General features: G+C 46.6%; 1 long non-coding RNA gene across 6 annotated transcripts in view; it reads left to right on the top strand.

Annotated features, from left to right (window-relative positions):
- The first annotated feature begins 7,297 nt into the window (after window positions 1–7,297).
- The window catches only part of LOC122818190 (uncharacterized), a 48,602-nt gene continuing 36,376 nt past the window's right edge, over window positions 7,298–19,523 (top strand). For 5 of the 6 annotated variants that reach the window (XR_006367688.2, XR_007764015.1, XR_007764016.1 and 2 more), the window contains exon 1: window positions 10,050–11,699. This is a non-coding gene — a long non-coding RNA (uncharacterized LOC122818190). Of the gene's footprint in view, window positions 7,774–10,049; window positions 11,700–19,523 lie in introns of those variants that run through there. The other variant, XR_007764018.1, reaches the window with a different exon arrangement.

Below are 19,523 nucleotides of genomic sequence, written 5' to 3' on the forward strand. Positions count from 1 at the left end.
CACGGAGAGAAATATCATTACAATTACCCATCACGGGTATTGGTTATCATCCCAGCAAGAGGTCAGGATGATAAGACAGCCAGTATTGGTGTGCTTCTACAATGTTTTTCAATACTTCAGCTCGTATCATATGTAGAAAATTTTAGTAAATGTATTAAAAAGAGTACCAAGTTGTATATTTGTTTTGTTCATATGTAATATTTTATTTAATAGCTAATATAGTTCTCTATGTCATTTGAAGGTTCTACTTTGTTAACTATCAGATGATCCTAGCATAACCTGTAATTGTTAGAAGAAAGAATCCAATTTCTCAATGCGATGTTAGGTTTAGGAACTCCCTGTTTTCAGATGATACCAAATTTCACCGAGTCAACAACTTAACGCCCTTTTTGGTATATATATATATATTTGGGGTAGTACCCTTCCTAGATGGTATTGTTACCAGACTCGGTTTATATAAGAAGATGAGAGTAAGTCGTTCTCAAGAGCAGAGCAGTTGAAGTTATAATTTTCCTATCTAACATAACATGATATTGATAAGGATTTCTCCCCGTGCAGCATCTGTCGATGTTTGAGGATGAATCCAAATTGTTGCGCAAATCAGTCAGGAGCCTGGATGGTATCAGCCTTCTAAGGACTGCATATGCGCCTTCCAATTTCGAGCCTTTGTGGCCCGGCCACCAAATGTTGCCAGAGATGCAAATTAGGAGAGCAACAACAAAGCCCCATATTGCTTTCGAGGGCTTTCCCTATGATCCGCCATATCCACACCCCATCTCTGGGCGCACACTAATTGATTTGCATATAAGAAAAATTTTTTTAATTACCAAAAAACCCAAGCGAACTTCTCCGTGGCGCAAGGCATTCAGCCAGTGGCGCTGTTTGCCCTGTCATGTGGTGGGCGAGTGGGGGCGATAAGGGCTGTCGGGGGCGTGGGAGCAGGGGCAACACGGCCTGAATGGCACTTGAAACTTCAGACAGTGGCATATTTCCATTGCATAAATCTGGGCAACAACGCGCAGCGATGGCAAACAGAATGGAATGGCGACCACTAAACGCGCGCTAAATGCGGTTTAGCTTCGGAAACTGTATGAAATGTGGTCACCAGGGGCGCGACGCGGCGGGGGCGCGGGCGTGTGGATATGAAACTCGGTTGGACAGGTGCTGCCACGTGTTTAGTTTGCTGCGCAACTGGTCAATGGGGGAGGGGAGGGAGTGGTGGTTGGGGGTTGGGGGTTGGGGGTTGGAGGTTGGAGGGCCTGGGGATACCGCTGAGGTGGCAGCAGATAGAACGTTTCGCTGGCGGGGAGTGGCTCCTGGATGTTATATATCCTTTTTTGCGGGTCCCAACTCTTTTCGGTTTTTACCTGTTCGCGCCGGGAAAATGGGTACAGACACTTTGGCTAAAGGAATGCCATCTAACAGGAAAACATGCGGAATTTAATTCGATGAAAAATATAAAAATGTAGGTCTTACTATCAGTTAAATGGGGTTATACCAAAAAATCTTTTAGTCACCTCTTACTTCTCGTATGTGTGTACCATGACTTAAAGAATTTCTTATATATATTATGATAATGATCTCCTAATACCCTTATAGTTCTCTCATATCAGTATTAAATTTGATTCAAATTCTTTATTACAAAGTAAATGTGTACCATGAATTACCTGGAGAAAATATAAGAATATCGCCTTGGAAAAAGGAAAACCTTAATACATTATAGATCATTATCTTTAAATATATATTTAAATCTTATGTTTTCCTTTGTTTGGAGATTCTAAAATTGAAGTTCTTTTAACTCAGAAAAATGTATCTGCGCTTAGACCTGTTCTGTTGGATTTTGTATCTAACTTGTATAATTTGTCAGGTATGAAACCCACTTTTAGTTTAACCTGCGGATAAGAAACCGACCCTAAGGAGAACATTTAGCATTCGTTACAGCTCGAGCTCCAAACGCGTTTCCCTTTTTGTTTTATGTGTTTTTTAGGCTTTTGTTTTCGTTTTGCGTGCGACGCAGCATATGAAAACACATGTAGGACCGAAAGTGGGCCTGCTTGGCCTAGGGGGTGTGGCAGAAAGGGGCGGCGGTGGCGGGGAGGAGGGGGCAGCCACGTCTGCGGCAAGCCGTGCAAACAACGGTTTAAGATGATTAAGTGCTTTCGCAGCCGCAGTTGTGTGGGCAGCGTTCTCAGTTCTCGGCTCCCAGGGCTTGTTTTTCGAGGTTTTCCATGGTTTGGCTGGCTGGCTGTTTGGCTGGTTGCTTCCCGAGCCACTCGATGGCCGTGCAAAGTTTCATTTTCTAAAACCCCCTGAAAACCGCCCCCAAAACCACCCACCACATGGACACCTTTTCGTTTTGGGCTGCGCCAAAAATGCTGCAACAAAATCTGGCATTTTCCGTTTGCTCCTGTTTCCTTTCGGGCGCAAGAAATTTAATTTCCATATGTTTTGTGTGCTGTGGCAGCTGCTGCAGGTTTCTGCTGATGTGCCAGTTTTAAAGTAACCCAATCGCCCCAACGAACTGCTGCCGTCCATCGTCATCCCCATCCCCATGCCCATGCCCAAGCCCTTTTCCCCACCCACAGCCCCTGGTTTTTGCCATTTTTGCTGACTCTCCTCGTTGTCCGCTGATTTGTTTATATTTGCTTTGCATCTTGGCCAGCTAGGAGAGTGTGTCAAGTTCCGAGCTTGTCTGTTAACCCATTTGAGATGTCCTGACACCCGCATGTACACAGGGACCCCATCAGGACGTCGGCTTGTTGGTGTGCCCGAAAGATTAAGTATACGTCAAGTGGCACGCGGCATTTGGCTTTTCCAATTAGCTGGCTGCCTGAAAATCCCCCAGAATCAGCCGAAAGTTGCGTACCACACTTCATTTAATTTGGCAGCTTAAAAGTTTTCACTCAGCTGCCACCTTCAGCTAATTGAGTGCTCCAAGTTGGTGCGCTGCCAGCCAAGGAAATCGAATCAATTAGACGGATTCGGGGCGATTTGGGCGGCTTTAAGCCCTGAATTTATGGCTCTTTCGGCAAAGTTGCCGCCGCCGATCTGTGAATTATATCCCAATGATATCTCGGCTGAGCAGACAGTGTGTGGCTGGTGTTTTTGCATAATTCAGCTGGAGCCTCGATTGACTTGACCTGTCAATCAGGCCACATATTGTCTGAGGGGTGTACGGCTTTAGGCACTCGCAGCTCGAAACTCGACACCAGGCACTCGGCGCTCGGCACTCGGCACTCACAGTTCGACAGATGGATTTTTGTTGGCCTGTCAGTTTGACAGGACATTTCATCATCGGGACGAAGTGGGTCCCGGGCCCGGAGAGACCGACAATGAGTGCGTCCATCCAGCCGGCTGGCTGCTGTGGTGCTGCATTTTATGCAAATGCGACTATTAATGTGCTCGACCCCTGACCCCTGCCCCTGGTCCCCGACCCCCGCTCCGAACCTTCTTGCAACCCCCTGGGTTGAGTGCGTTGTGTTTGCATATCTGGCGCGCAATTAGCTTAATTTGTGCCCCTGCCCTGTGGATCCCAGGGCCGTTCCCGATCAAAGTTAATCCTTTTCAATACTACCAAACTGCGAACGAGAGAGAGAGGCAGTGATGTTTGGTCCTGCCTATCTGCATGTATAATATTATAACATTTTCATATTTATTTAGATGCATTTGAATATTTTGCGCATATATATTCGCCGCTTTTTTGCGATATTCCAGCTGCTGGGGCCATCTAATGGCTACTTTCCCGCTTTAATGCAGGCTTTTAGTTTGCAATTGCAATTGCCCTGGGACGGCTGATTAGCATCGTTTTAATGTTTAATTAAAGCTCTCGTGGCTACTGCCATAATTTGCCGCTTTTCCGCTTTTCTTTCTCCCCCCTCCCTGCGAAATCGTTTGAATGCACATTTTTTGGGCCCACTCCGCTGCTGCTGCATTATGGATTGTTTATGGCGAACGCAGAAATTTGTAAATAATTTATTTGTGTCCATCGCTAATTGCTGCCAACTTCTTGTTACTGGCCCATGGTTACGGCTCGCAGCTATTTTTGGCAGCAAACAGCGGCATTTCTGGTTTAATTACAAGGCAATTCTCCGACGCTGTGCGGCGCACAATTTTATGCGAATTTATTTAGCCGGGATAAAAATATTTGTAAAACAAACTGCGACGGCCATAAAATAAACACACACACCCCGAAAAAACTGTGAAAAACATGCAGCATTGAAGGGTCGAACGCCGAAGGATCGCAGGGATTGGAGGCCGGACCAGAACCCACACAAAAGCCATCTAAAACCGGAACTCAATTTAGCGACAAAATGCCTAAAATGCAGTTTGAAACTTTGCGGAGGGGGCGGGCAGCATCGCAAAATCCCACACCGTTTTTCGAACAGTAACTATTGCGAATGAAGTCTGCTAATTGGCAAATTAAATTTGGAATTTTTTGGCCTGCTATTTTTATATTGAATAGTTATTGGTAATTTGTTTCGGGAATTTAATTAATCCTTAAAAAGATCTCTAATCTCTAAGTAGTTTTAGCTCTCAGCTCCAAAACTTTTCAATATTTTCTAGCACCTAATCATCTAACTTTTACCTTATTCCTTTGAGTAATACCTTCTATATAATTAGTAATTTACATTTCAAGAAAGAAAATATCTTACTTAGCTTTTAACTCTGAAGCTGTTTTTATTTCCGGATTTTTAGAAACAATCTACTCAAAACTCTTTAATTGCTAATAAAGTCCCTTGGGATTTGCTTTATAGACAATGACAACCAACACAACACCTTACATTTTTGTAGAATCTCAAGAATCCCATGCATAATTATCTATAAAAAATGGCTTCACCTTTCATGGGCGGTTCATTTTAACGACTGAACTCCGTATCAGATATTCGACTGCATATTTTTGGCCATATCGAAAATTTTGCCAATTTTGCATATGAAAATTGTACGCGGTTAATAGGCGACATGTGTGCAGAATGTCCTCGGAGAGGGCGGGGAAGTCCCCACACATGCAAATCTGGACATTTACATACATATATATTCATGCCAATAAGTATTTAGAGGTGAGTGGGTGGTGGGTGGTGGGTGACAGCCGCTGGGCGGGGGGGTGGTTGGGTGCGTGCGAGGCCGTAACAAAATTTAATAATAATTCTGCAGTAGTGGGAAATTGTTTGATAATTTAATTGCTGTCGTCTAGCGTGCGGTAGGCCGTTGAATGTCATTAAATTGAGACAGGAATTAAAGCGGCTGCCCGCTGCGGGCCAATGCAAATTGGCAAAGGACCCAGGGCCAAGCACCCTCGGCCTAATCAGGCGTCAGCTTGAGAAACCGTCTAATTAGATGTTTGCCTGCCACAATACCCGTGCAAGTGCCACATTCCGAAGTGGCGCCCAGTGCAGCACTCGCAGGCCGGATTCCGGATCTGAAGATGTGCTAATAATCACTTTAATGAAACGATGCAGATGCCGGGCATAAAAATCCAGCTGGCATAATGATGAGTAAAGTGGAGGAGCTGGGCTACGGACTACGGACGGCGGACCCCGGCCGTAAAGAAGGCGAGCGGAGTTTACGGTCAGTTGGGGATTGCCCCCAGCTGCCGGCCTGCCGGGCTGCCCAGCTGCAGAGGAGGCCCGGCTCCAAGCTGCTTAAGCGCTAAACAAGATGAATCTAATAACGACCGGGGACTGCGACGCATCCCTTCGCCTCGTTCTGGGCGCCGCTTCCGCGTTCGGCGTCCAGAGTCCGTCAGCTGGCTTCCAGCGGACTCTTCGGCCTTTTGGCCCCTTCGGCTGACTTGACCTGCCCCAAAAAGAACTGAGTAGTCTTGCCACTCTTAAGTCCTGCGCTCTCTGGCCCTTTCTCTTCCGAGAGAGAGCCCTCAGCCAATCCACCCTGGGCCGTGCCGACTGCCGAGCGGATGCACTGCAAAACGCCGGCTAAACTCGAGGCTTCCTTGGCCTCCCTTAGTCATTGTCCCCCGCCCCAGCCAAGTTTTGTATTGTAATCTATACCCGAGCGAGCGGCTTACAACTGGCATAACTTCGGGGGCCGTGGCGTTGCCTACTTTTTGGCTTGTAAGCCACATTTTTGCGTACGCTTCCTCGGTATCATCAACTGAGATCTGCCTCTGCGCAGATTAAAGATCTACCTCAAGTGGTGAAAAAAGGTTACAAACTTAAACAAAAGCCTGGTGCAAGGATTATTCTACATGGTAACTATTCATCAACCATATATTTAAACATCATTTGAATAATGTCCCTATCTACTCAGTAATTGAAAAAAGTATGCTCCAGACAATTTTTATGTTACCATACAAACTATAACAAAAAGCCTGGTACACGGATTATTCTATATTGGTAACTATCCATCATCAAACTATTTGTACTAATGTCCCTATCTACTCAGTTTTTAAATATATATATGATACGCACTTTTATGAAACTATCTGTCAAAGCTGTCTTTAATGATAATCATAAATCTTAGGTTTGCTTTGTTGATGTCAGTATATTTTCGTATTTTTTTAATTATATGATTTTTCATTAATGTCCTATCCTTTCTCAAATTCAAATCATACTGCGCTTTATGAACATGACAGGTTTTTCCTAAGCAGTACCTCTAAAAATAAACTCAGATTCGTAAAGTCTTGTTTCTTAGGGATATATTTCAGCGTTGGGACTATCAATTGTCGGCTAGTTAGTACCACCCAAAGGAAGCCCCTAAAAATGCGGAAAAAATCGGTGTAAGAACTTCGCTGGCGCCGTTGGCGTTCGGTTCTCCTCGGCCGTTGTTCGGTTCGCTGGCGTTCGGCCCTGTTCGTTTGGGGTTCGGGGAATCCTTTTTTCGGGGAAAACGAAGGCGAGACAGACAGCGAAGCCTCTGCTGCTACCGCTGCCGCAGTCCACTGCGCTGCCGCCGACTTGTTGCGACGCCAGACGTCAAGTGCGCATCTAACGGCATCGCAGCGAGCGCCAGCGAAAGAGAGCGGGTGGGGGGCGGGCGAGCGAGAGGGAGAGACAGAGAGGGACTGGCGCCTCGTGCAAAAGTTTACTATGCCAATGCACTCGTTGTCTGGCACGACGACCCAGCCCGCCCCCTTTTACCGCTGCAGCGGTGCAGTGCGGAAGCGCCGCGGCGGCAGCGCAGCGCAGCTCCCTGTCGCACCTGCGCCGGCGCTCTGCCGCTGCTCTGCCGCCGCGTGGCCGCCGAGCAGAGGCTCACGGCAGTTCTCGTTGGGCCAGTCCCCGAGAAGTTGGCATTCAGTCGCCACGCAACGTCCGCCAGCCGAGGTTGCCCGGCTCCTCCGCTCGGCGGCGCTGATCGAGTGGCCAGCAGTGGCCACCCCACGGAAAGCCCTTTGCCAGCCAAGTTCTGGCCGTTGTGGCCCAAAAGTGCAGCGACAGTCGAGCCGAGAGCCTCCAGCGAAGCAGTCGCAGGTGCTCTGTGAACTTAAAGCAAAAAGATACTAAAAGAAACCAAAAAACCGCATAAATTCCAAGCGAAAGAGTGATCAGCCAGCGGAATTTGAGACCGTTAAGTACACTCTGCTGTGTCTGTGTGTGGTGGCCGGCGCACCTGGCCAAGTTCTGGTACGCTGTAAGGCTTACGATATCGTGTGTAACCCAACGCCGGCGCGACCATAATCAATTCGCCGTAATCCATTTGCATTTAATACGTCGCGCCATTTGCCAAAAACAAAAAGGAAAACAAATTATGAGAGAAACAGCTAAATCCGAGGGGGAAGCCAGAAAATGAATGTTGCTGTGAGCCGGAAAATTACAGGTGAGTGGGCAGTCATTAGAGCGCATTAGTTGTAGTCAAGTGACAAGTGGCGAGGGGAAGGGTTGACCGCAGTATTGGGTGGAGTGCGTATCAAGTATACGCCAGGTGTGACAAAAACCCGAGGGAATACAAGGGTATTTGGTATCAAAGAAAGATTCAGGAGAGATGAGTCTTATCATCTTTAATTTTAAATGCTTCTCAATGATAAGATAGGCCCACAAGTAAAACCGACAGCTTACAAGAGTTAGATATCAAGTATCCGCCGTGCCTAACAAAGTGAGGGAAGTAACCCTCGAGGAACCCCAGCAATCCCTCTAAGTTTTGTCATTAAAAAACTATTTCAAGATACGCTTGATATTGAAGGATATCACTACCAATTAAATACGACTGAAATGGTTTTTTAAAAGTGTAGATCAGTTATTCGAAGACACCCAGCATGGTAGCTCCCCCTCGCAATCCTTCCCTCTTGGGCAGCCCCCTTTCTTCGCGTACTTTCTCAATGCAATAAGCGAGTCATCAATCTAACCGAGCCCATTCATCAGCACATTTGCCACGCTCTTCCCGTTGGCCATGCAAATTCCCGGCCGAAAATGGGTTGTTGTTGGTCAATAACACTGCCAATCACTTTCTGCCCAATCATGCGTCTCAGGCGCCCATCTGCCCCCTGCTTCGGGCCTTGTTTGCGGCCCACGATAAATGATGTTAAATAGTCCGTGGCCGGAGTGAATTCGCAGTTTGTGCGAGTTCCGGAAAACTAATTTCGCTTCGATTCCCCTTACACGTGAGCGGTTATCTTATCGCCCGAGTTCGGCCGCCTTATCAGCCGGTCGAAAGTGACAATTCCGTTCCGCGGAGGCATCCCCACTCACTGCTGATAAGCAAATTAGCTCTAATTGAGCTGAGCCGGCCGAGAAAGGGCTGAGAACTGCGGGATAGTGGGATAACTGGGGGCGTTAACTCCGGACTCCGACTTCTGAGGGCTCTAGCCGCTCCAGCCTCGGGCGGTTCTCACATTTGTTATGGCCAAGAGCGGAGGAACGGCCAGAAACAGCCGAAAAAATGATAATAAAGAAAAGTGGCCGCGAAGAGTGCTTAAAGAAGGCCAGCGGACGAGGGGAGGACAGGTGGAACTAGCCCAGAAGAAAAGAATTTCTACTTATAACGAGTTTTTATTACAAACGCGCGAAAGCGGCGAGGCAGCCGAAAAGAAGGCAAAAATGGTAGAATAGATGGCCAAAAGGAAAAAGAGTTGCAGAAAAGGTAGTAAAAATGGTCAAAGCGAGCGGGGCTAACTGAATTCCTTCTGGGCGGCTGAAAGGGGTGGCCGGCGGAAGGGTTGCACATAAAAGTAACAGCATTTTTGCCTACACCTGGAAAAATAACTTCGGACTTATGCCAAAATGAGTGCGGAGAGTGTCAATAGTTCATAGTTAGATTTGACAGAATGTCAAAATTTCTATAAGCTAATATTAATTATTGTCCATTGCGAAATGTTTTTATACTAATGTAAAGTTCAGTTCCAGAGGCCTTTAAAATAAAGTTAGTAAAGAATTAATATATCTTTTATATAAAACAAGGAATTTTCCTAGCATATAACATCTAACACCATGGCATTCAAATATTCGCAAATTCCACTTTGGTTATTGCACATTTCAAGCGAGGTATTTTTGTATAGAATCTAATGAATAGGTAGAGTGTCAAACATTTTTTCCCAGTGCAGACGCCGACTGAGAGGGCGCTAAAGGTTGCCCACGAAGAGAGCGGCAGAGAGAGAGAGGCATGCACACACACACACACAGGCGACGTAAAGAGACAGATACATGGCAGCATAATGCAGCAGAGCCGCGCCGTGAGAGGGGGCGTTGCGTTGGGTGGCAGATCGGGCCAGGCATTAAACATCATTCGGCGACTGCGGCGGCAACTGCGACGACGGCTGCGACGCCAGCAGCGGCAGCGACGCCGGCCACAATCACATGCCGACATTCTTTCATTCGTACAACGACCTCGACTTTGATTTGCAGTTTTGGCCCGGCCGACAAAGAGAGTCGCCCCGGTTCGGGCCCACCAAGCGAAGAGAGCCGGTCCGCAACGGCCTCTAGACGACCTACACGCCTGAGCAATGGCCGCCGCCACCATAAGAGAGAGTCGCGATGGCGCGAGCGAGCTTCGGGCGCCGTCGGCTCTCTTCGCTGCTCTTCGGCCCACCGAACCAGCGGGCATAGCCTTGCTCGCTCGCTGGCTGCGAAACTCCATTCATTCGTGCTGCGCGTCTCGTCTTTGCCGGTTGTCTGCTGGCTCTCTCCTGCCTCTCTCTGCCCAGCCGCCCACCGCCCCTCGCCGCTGCCTCACACACACACAATGCTAGGCAAAGACAAAGGCAGTAACACACACACACACTCGAACACAGTGCTCCAGCTAAATAAGTGCAAAAATCACACAAAATATTCCAAAGCCAACCGAATAAAAGTACAAAACAAAAAGTAATGCGAAAGTGAACAATCAGCCAAAAACGTTTGGGGCCCAGCCAATGCGTCATGCCGCAGTCGCTCAATCCGGCAACAAGAGCTATCGCCACAGACACGGGTATCGCACTCGCACTCGCACTCGCACAGTTGCAGTTACAAAGTGCGAACGCCAGGCCCAGACATCGCACCCACACCAAGCCAAAGTATCTACAGTGCCTCACAAGGCCCTAGCGTTAGCACTATAGGTCCGCGATTCGGCTCAAGGGATCGGAACTAAGTCAGAGCTGAACAAGTTTCTAGAATTCTACTTCACAAGAAAGTTCTCAAGCCCTCGTATTAGTGGAATAATACACCCAAATATTCGGAGGGAAGCTGGTTTTAGATCTAGTTAAGATGCGAAAAGTCGTGTAGTACAGAACTCCTATCTTGTGTGGTTATCACTTAGCTAGAAAATATTGAAGTTTTTTGAAAGTGTATACGAAATTATATAGATGAAACGGTTATAGTCTACTAAGTTCTGGTTATAATCTACAAAGTTCCTCAAAGATTTATGAAGTACAATTTAAATTATTTTAAAACGATTAGTATTTTAATTCATAATGTGACAAGATAGTGTAGTAAAAATTGGTTATAATCATCTAAGTTCCTTAAAGTATTGTCTAAGAAAGTATTGTACCAAAGTAGGGAGTGATACATTTTTCATAAAACAACAAAAGAATAGAACTTAGCATAGAGTCAAAACGGTGTTCTACGTGAACATCAAGCTTCCGCCACTAGCCACACCTTTTCGCCCAGTGTAGATTGGCAGACACAAGGCAGACTGAAACCGCAGTGGAAGGGGCGCCGAGCAGTTATCAGCCGCGGACCCACAGCCAACCCCAAACCCGGGCTCGGATTCAGATTCAGAAACAGTAACAGACTCAAAATCAGACTGCGGCTGAAACTGAGACGCCGCTGCCGGCGTTGTCTGGCACTCGCACACGTATTGCCCATATGCGGCACTCACACACGCCCAGCTGCACACATGGCCAACCGGATGTTGCAGCCATCTTTGTCATCTTTTCAATCTCAGCCTTGGCTAAGGTCGCTCCTGCCATTCCCCAGTGCTGCTCCGGGCGGCCCCACCAACGGGAAAGGGACGCGAGAGGCGAGAGGCGAGGGGCGAGGGGCGAGAAAGAGCCGAGTGGCTGCCGTGAAGTCGTGAATTTATAACAAAACGCTAGACTCGGCGACTCTGACCGACTGGTTTGGCGTGTTGGCCCGGCTAAAATGGATTTTTTATGGCTACAATGTACGACAAGCAAACAGAGAACAGCCAGCAGCAACAACTGAATCGAGAGCATTAAAGCGACGCAACCCGAAACCCACAACACACAGCCATTCTGAATTTTGAAATTAGATAAATGAGGTGGCGAGAGGTCGGCAGAGAGCGGGCAGGGAGTCTGCGATGAGGAAGAGCGGGTAAGCCCATGTTTATAGATACTAGATATAGTCCCCCAACTAATTGGATCCGAAAATAAAAACGAAATTCGAGAGCCCAGCGCAGCCAAATTAATATCAAATAATGGCTCTAATTGTGTTCTATTTGGCTAAAATATTGCCATAAATCTGTTTAGAAAATATACTCTTTTATGCACAGAATATTGGTAGAATATATTGCTTTTTAAAAGCTTACTACTTAATAAAATTCTTTAATGAGAATAACTAAATAGAACCGTGTCATGAGCCTAATTTAGATTGTTCAATACAAAATCCACTTTAAGCTATTAAATCGTTCAGATATTAATGATTTCTATTGTTATTACTGATTTGACAACTAAACTCTAAAGACATAACCGTCCAATAGATCACCCCGTTAACACAATTAAATATCTGATGATTAAAACGCCAACTAGGCTGCCAATTTCGCCCAGCCCAGACAGAGTTATTATTTCTGCCACCTATTTTGATTGCATGTTTCAGTTGCCAGTTGGCCTAAACCATGGCCGTGGGCGGGCGTCTGCCACGCCCCTCTGCGTCGAGCGTGCTAATGAAACATTTAATTAAGGCATTAAACATTAGAAGCGTCAACGGGGGAGCATAATGAAAGCGTATGGCATTGCCATTCGGGGAATTCGAGTGTGTGGGCTGTGTGTTGAGTGTGCTGGGTGTGCACCTGAGCGGTTAAGTTAAGTTAAGCCCGGCCGATCGGCCAAGTTACAGAGGGCCAAAGGAAAGCCACCCCTCCCTTCTGGCTCATTCCTCCGCCCGCTAATGCCGTCGACAATTGCCGTAAAAGTTTATCGCCCGCATTAAAAAACCATGGATTAAAATTCTTCTTCAAATAAGAGTCGAGCATACGAGAGCCAAGTAGAAAAAGAAATTCCCATCTCCATTTCACAGTTTTTTTGGTTTTTTCGCTGCCGCCTCCACCTCTTCTCTCGCTTCTTCTTATTCGAATTCCTTTCTGGTTGGTTCTTTTTTCTACCCACATTTTCCTTCTTTTTGGCAGTTTTTCGTTTTTTGTAATAAAGATAAGAGCTCTACTTTTGCTACCTGCATTGCCTATTGCCCGTTCCAGCCGCTTTCAGCCGCCTTCCCCTTCGGAAAAGTGTTTGGCTAACAAATGTTGTCCACTAATTGCAGGCGAAAAACATTTTCTCGGCTAACGAATTAAGCGATGTAAATTTTTGCGATCCCAAAGTGCTGCAACTGCCACGGCCCTGGGTTAGATTACCGAATCGAGGGGCGGCCTGGGTGTGGTGGGCGTGACACGATGGGCAAAAAGTCAGACAGACATGCAGACAATTTCATATAAAATGCATGAGCATGAAACCAATTCAATAGCCAAAAAATACTAGCATACCCGCACACCCGCACACACACACGAGGGCGGAAAATGTTTCGGTTGGGCGCAGGGTTTTCGGGGAAAATGGGAAAATCGGGGAAGAGGGCGGCGGCGGCGCTTCATGTTAACTGCCTGTCGAGCAAAATGCCATCGCACTGAACTCATAGTTGTCCTAGTTGTAGTTGTACTTGCCCAAAAAGTAGAAGACGAGCTGGAGGAGGGGGCGGGAAGGAGGAGCAGGGCTGAGGGCAAATTACACGGAGCCAGAACAGAAAGCGATGCTAACTTATAGATACAAGATACCGACGATGAAACGAATTTGAAACAGACGAAAATTTGCACAAAAAAATTAAAAGAAAAATGCCAGAGCGCAGGAGGAAAACGTTGGGTGGCTGGCTGCCTCGGCCAGAATCAAATAGAAGCGACAAAGTTTTCAAATTAATTTATTGATACTGCGATAAAGAGGCTCCAGGGGTACGGACAGGGTCCAGAGATAGGGAGCGAAAGAGCAAAGTGTGGGAGATAAACGTTTTATGGTCCTGGCCATCAGCAACGATGATGAGAATGAGGCGGGGGGGTCAAGGGGTCAGGGGTCGGGCAGCCGGACCGGTTTAATCAAATGTATTGAAAATGTTTCGATTCCGGCAAAGTTTTTAGAGTCGCATGAAAGGGCCAGGGAACATCAAATGATTTTTGATCGTCGCAATGGGAGAGGAACGAAGCAGAAGTGGAGGAAAGGAGCGGAAGAGGGTGTTGAGAAAATTAAGCTGGGCTGGGAAATTACTCATACACAGGCCAGACAATTAAACTGAAAGGTTCTTAAAAAACAGAGGAACGAGAGCTTGGGAAAGTAAAATCCGGATCTTTAGTGCCTCATTAGATGGGGCCTTCTATGTTCAGAAAACATTATGTATAAAAGATATTTGATCAAAAATTATGTAATTGTATATTTTCTAAGCAAGATTAACATAAAATGTGCAATGGAACTCAGTTTCGAGATCTGAAAGCAGATAAAGTAACTTCAGAAACTCGAATCCCTTGTATCTTATGAGTTTTGAGATTACAGAAGGATATTAGATACTAAATAAATGATTTTATAAGATGTAATCTTCCAAAAGCCACTTAAAAAGGGAAATAAAACTCAGTTTCGAGATCTGAAAGCAGATGAAGTAGCTTCCGGTCCCCTTGAGATAACATTACTCATCCGCTTCGTTGTCACTACAGCATGAAAAGGAAATTTCCTCTCATTAAAAGACACCGAATTCCGAAACAAAAGCTCAGCGAAAAGAAATCAGCATACGGCGCACCTTCAGTCGACTCCAGAGGACAGAAATATAGTATGTACATAAAGATGAGCCGCACACGGTTATTTATAAGGGGCCTAACAACAGCGAGTGAGCGCCGGAATATGCACATACCAAGCATCTTCGACGATTCCCCCTCCATAGAGGGCCCCTCCTTATGGAGCACCGCCCCACCGAACGATACTTGTTCAATAACCGATAACATTTCGCTTCTGCTGACTTTGACTTTGCACATCTCATCGTCTCGATTCGGTTTTTGTTGCTGTTTTGCCTGGGTTTTATATTCGGTTCGTAGTTTTGCTGATACCGAAGCTTTAAACGCAAAAAATGCAAATTTTATTTCGCTATTTCGCCACCCGCCCCGCACTCAACGCCTATCTCATCCCGGCATTGGTTGTGCATTTCGAATGGTTTTGTTTTTGCCCTTTGTTTTTATTCGGATTGTGTATTTTTCTTTCTATTTGTTTTAAAACGCCGCTTACCCGATTTATTTATTGTGCCATTCATGTTTCTCTATCTTTATGTGTGTGTTTGGGTCGCCCCTGGTCCGCCTCCCCTTGCAGTTGTGTTTTGTGTAATGGCTGCGATATTTATGGCCAAGTCCTTCGTCCCTCCTCCAGTCCCCACTCGCAGCAGCAGCAACTGCTGCAATTTATGGCCCTGGCGAAGAATCGGCATCGCCATCGGAATCCGATTGGCATTTGGATTCCGTTTCCCTGGACTAATAAAATATTGAAATATATAACAATTTGCATGATTTTCGGTTCAAGTTCGGAGTCGAGTTGAAATAAATAAATATCCAATTCAATACCGATCCGGGGCAATTGTTTTCGCCCTGCACTACAATCGGTGTAGGAATGTGTATAGCCCAGCCATTGGAGTGCAATTTGTGTCGGGAGACTTTGATTGCAATTGCAGTTCGCAGCCCAAAAAGGAGCCTTAATTGACATCGGAGGCCTGGGAGTCGGGCTGGAGATATAGAGATAGGGATAGCGAGGTCCTGGGGAATTGCGCATCCATTACCAGTCCGGGCACAACTCCGGCTCTTGTCAAGTTTAGGGCTTCGCCAGCCGCTCGGCATCTCAATTGGCCACGAGAAGGGCCCTTTTCCCTATTCCCAAACCGAAAATGAGCATTGGCCAAGCCAATGATGATGCCCCGGCCCATAAACAAAGAGTTTGGAATGTTTAGCCCGAATAATCGCGGATAGGCTATTTCCATTCGCATTACGTCAACATACGCAGATGTTCCTATTTCAGCGGCATACATATTTGTATGTTAGTAGACAGACCCACATGTTTGCCGTTTCGCAAAGCGGCCAATACATAAAACTTGCCATAAACAAACAAAGATTTCGCAACCAGCGAATGCAGCGATTTGGCGAGAGATTCTAACCGAACTGTAAACAGAGATCGGGGAGAAATTGCAAATAAGTGCGAGATAGAACCAGCAGGCACCGGCCAAATTAGCTTTAAACTTGTGTCACTGGGTATCTAATGGATTTAGGAGTGTATGCTTGCAACGTCGGGCTAAAGTTAATAAGAGTTTTTATTGGGTAAAAGAAACGGCCATTTAGAAGTGACCTACAGTTGCAACGTGGGAGCAACAGCCTGCAATATCACCATCAGAAACAATCCTAAACACCTAAAGTTATACAAAATTTTGAAATTATAAATCAATATAAGAGATAGGGAAGAGCCTGCAAGCAAGATTGTGGAGCAACAACCTGCAAATTCAGTTGTATAAACCATACAAGCCTGTTGTATACGCAAAATGAAGATATTTAAGTTTCTACAAACCGTGCGACAGCAGCAATAGCCTTAAATCAACAACAACCAAGAGCAACTTGCCACATCCTGACATAGACCAACACCGCCAGCAGAGGCAACATCCAGCAATATCGGCGTAGAATCAACAGCCAGCAATTGCTGGGAGCAACCAGCAACAACCCAGTGGCAGCAGCAACATCAGGCACACCAATCAACTCTGTCATCGGGGGCGTTGCTTTAATATGCAGCGGGTTGTCAAAAAGATTATGGCACATAACGACAACACCTGTCGCTGCCTGCTGATTGCTAATGCTGCTGTTGCTGCTGTTGCTGGTGTTGCTTGCTGTTGCTGGCTGTTGCCTGGCCTGATAACACACGGAGATAATGGCGCCCAACAATCTGTTGCTCGGCTGATGCCGCTGCCACTCCTGGCTGTTCTTTCGGCTGTCTCGCATTTAATGTGCTCACATAAATTTTGGGGCAAATCAAAAACGCGTTTTATGGCTTGCCGTCGTCAATGTTGCCGGTGCCGCTGCTGCTCTGTCCTGACTTTGTCCGAGGGCTAACAAAATTTATTGCATTTTACAAGCATATTACAAACGCTCAGCCCGCACGTACCGAGAGCTTGCCGCCTTGCCCCTTTGTTCTGGGGCTCCTCAATTCCCAGCAGCCACATAAAAGCGCGTCATGTCCGTTGGTTGTCCGTGGGCTGTCCGTTTGTCCGCATGTCCGTATCGCCCGTATTGTCCGTTCCCCGGCCCCTCGGCTCCTGGACTCCTCTCGTGGCTGCCAAATTGATGTAGACTCTGCGGCGCCAGCAGAGCGGCAGCAGATTCAGCTTTTGGCCATGGCCACGGAGAAGGAGCAGTCAAGATTGATGGCCCGTTGAATTGCTCGCTCTGCGGCTATTCCCTCGACTTCCTCGCGGCTCCTGCCTGGAGCTTCTGTCTCACCATATGAATTACTCATTGCTCATTTTTGCTGCAATTTATTGTCATTGTTGGTGGTGTGGCATGGTTATGGTGTGGCAGCCGTTGCAGTTCTGATGCCGCTATCGCAATTGCAATTTTTCTTTCGCATTCTTTATGGCAAGATGTTTTTCTCGCTAGATTTTTCATGTCGTCGGGGGTCTCTTTTTTTTGAGCCACTGAATGGGCGAGCATGCTCGGGCATATTTCGTCGATATTTACTTAAAAGCTCACCGAGGACGGGGCGCTGAGTTATGGCGCAGGTCCTTGGAGGCCCTTATCCTTGGATAAGGAGTCGCGGCGATCATTGGCGAACATGGCGCGGCAATTACAACTAATGCGCCAACTGCGTGTTCCCGCTGCCGCTGACATCATTAGGCCCATGCACACACACACACATATGAATGGATTTGGCCGGAAAAATGTACACTGGGGAAAATGATTGCCTGGGATAACAACAATGTATAAAAACCTTCAATTATGGCTTATACATGCAAACGGTGTTATGTTGCTATTTGAAAATTATAAAAGCTAATTTCTTTGTTATTTCAAGAATTTTTGTACAAGTTTATAATTAAAAATACTTTTGCTGGGTGTTTTTTTCTGTTTAACAACTTCAGCTAAATAGATTTTTAATAGTACGTTATAGCTTATAATACTTTTCTAGGGGTTTTTCCCAGTGCTGCCACACATACTTGCAGGCTGGCACATCGTTTGACTTTGGCCACTTCCGCCTAGTCCACAGGCTTAATTTCCTGCTCTCGCCTCTCGCCCAACATGGCGTATGTGTAATCAAGTGAATGGTGCCACATGCCACACACACACACTGGCAAAGTGGACTCACTTCCTTTTCCCTGCTTTCAGGCTTTGCTTAATCACAGAAACTGCCATTTTTCATCAAAGTAATTACGAGACTTCGCTTTCCTTTTTCCCGGTGCTGGCAACCACACACACGCAGGCCACGCCCACCAACCAGCGCCCACCGCTCACCGCCCTAACTGCCTGTTTAAACACTTTTGTGTCCATTTTTATGCGGCGTCAAATTAAATCATTTGATATGCATTAAAATTTTATGCACCATTTTATTTTGCTAGCCCAGCTGTGTATCCCTTTCAGGCCCACTTTCTTTTTTATGCTTTTGAGTATCCATTTCCATTACTCGACACTTTTGTGCCGTGAAAACATTTCGCTTTGCCGTTGCCTACTTTCGAGCGTGGGCAAATGAATTTTTTATGGGCCATCCACACAAATATTGTTAACTGACAAAGGCCAAGTCGGGGCAAATCTACTGGCTGCATGGCAAATTAATATTGCAAATACCTTTCAAAGGGATCTGCTTATGCAGATTTACGAAAATTTGTTGCCACCGTTCGTTGCGAACTTTTCTGATTTCGTTTGTTTTCCGCTTTTTGCTCTTTGGCTGGCCAAGAGGCAATCCTTTTTACGCCCGCTGTGCACAAAAATATTAACGAGCCAAAGTTCCGTTTGGCAAACATGAAAGGCGAGAGCAAGAACAACCAGAAGATGAAGCTGATTGCCAAAAGGTGGGGCGGCGGGGGGCCTCTGGCTCGGGCCAGGTCCTTGGCAGAAACTGGGCCACGCCCAGCGGGCCAACAAAAGGTGAGGAAGGCTGTGGATTTTTGGCAATGAGTGGCAGCCCCCCTACGGCATGTTTTGTTTTCTGCCAATTGGCGTGGGCTGCTGCCTCAGCTTTTGCTGCTGCGTTCCACCGCCCTCCCTAGGTTTTTCCGGGCCGGCTGCCAAGAGCCCATGAATTTCCCAGCAAACAGGAGCACATACGTACATGTCCTGCCACTGCTCGTTGGGGGTGTGTGTGTTTTCTTGGCCAGGTTGTCATAATTTCCAAGTGACCCACACTGCATGTGGTCATGTTTGTTATCGCACACACACACCGGCCCCCTGGAAAATCCTTATACATGATTTATGAAAAGTGCTGCCTTGGAAAATTTCCCCATCCTCTTCAAAGCGATGAAAGAAGTCGCCGCAGGTGACACCATTCAAAGGCGAGTTTCGAGTTCAAAGTTCAACCCGGCGCCCTGCGGCTTCCGTATTAACAACAAGCCACTGAAAGCCAATTAACCAACTCGCTGAGCAGCCGCCCCAGCTGTTTAAACATAAATGGGCAAATATTTTCAAGTTGATTTCGAGTCAATAAAGTGTAAATAAAACTGCAGCCCAAAACTGCGCTGCCAACAGCTGTCAGTCGCCGGCAGCACCACCCTGCAACCGCATTTTTCTGCCATTTTTGAGTGGTGCAGCGGCGCAAAAGGAGCAACAATGGCCATGTGGACGGCCAACACCCACACAACTGTGTGTTTGTTCGCTGTCTTGTCTGTTGCTGTTGCAATCCTTTTTAAGCACAGAATGCAAGCAAAGTTTTTTGGGGGTGGGTCCTG

The sequence above is a fragment of the Drosophila biarmipes genome, chromosome 2R, assembly GCF_025231255.1.
Source record: "Drosophila biarmipes strain raj3 chromosome 2R, RU_DBia_V1.1, whole genome shotgun sequence".
In the NCBI taxonomy this organism is placed as follows: Eukaryota; Metazoa; Arthropoda; class Insecta; order Diptera; family Drosophilidae; genus Drosophila; species Drosophila biarmipes.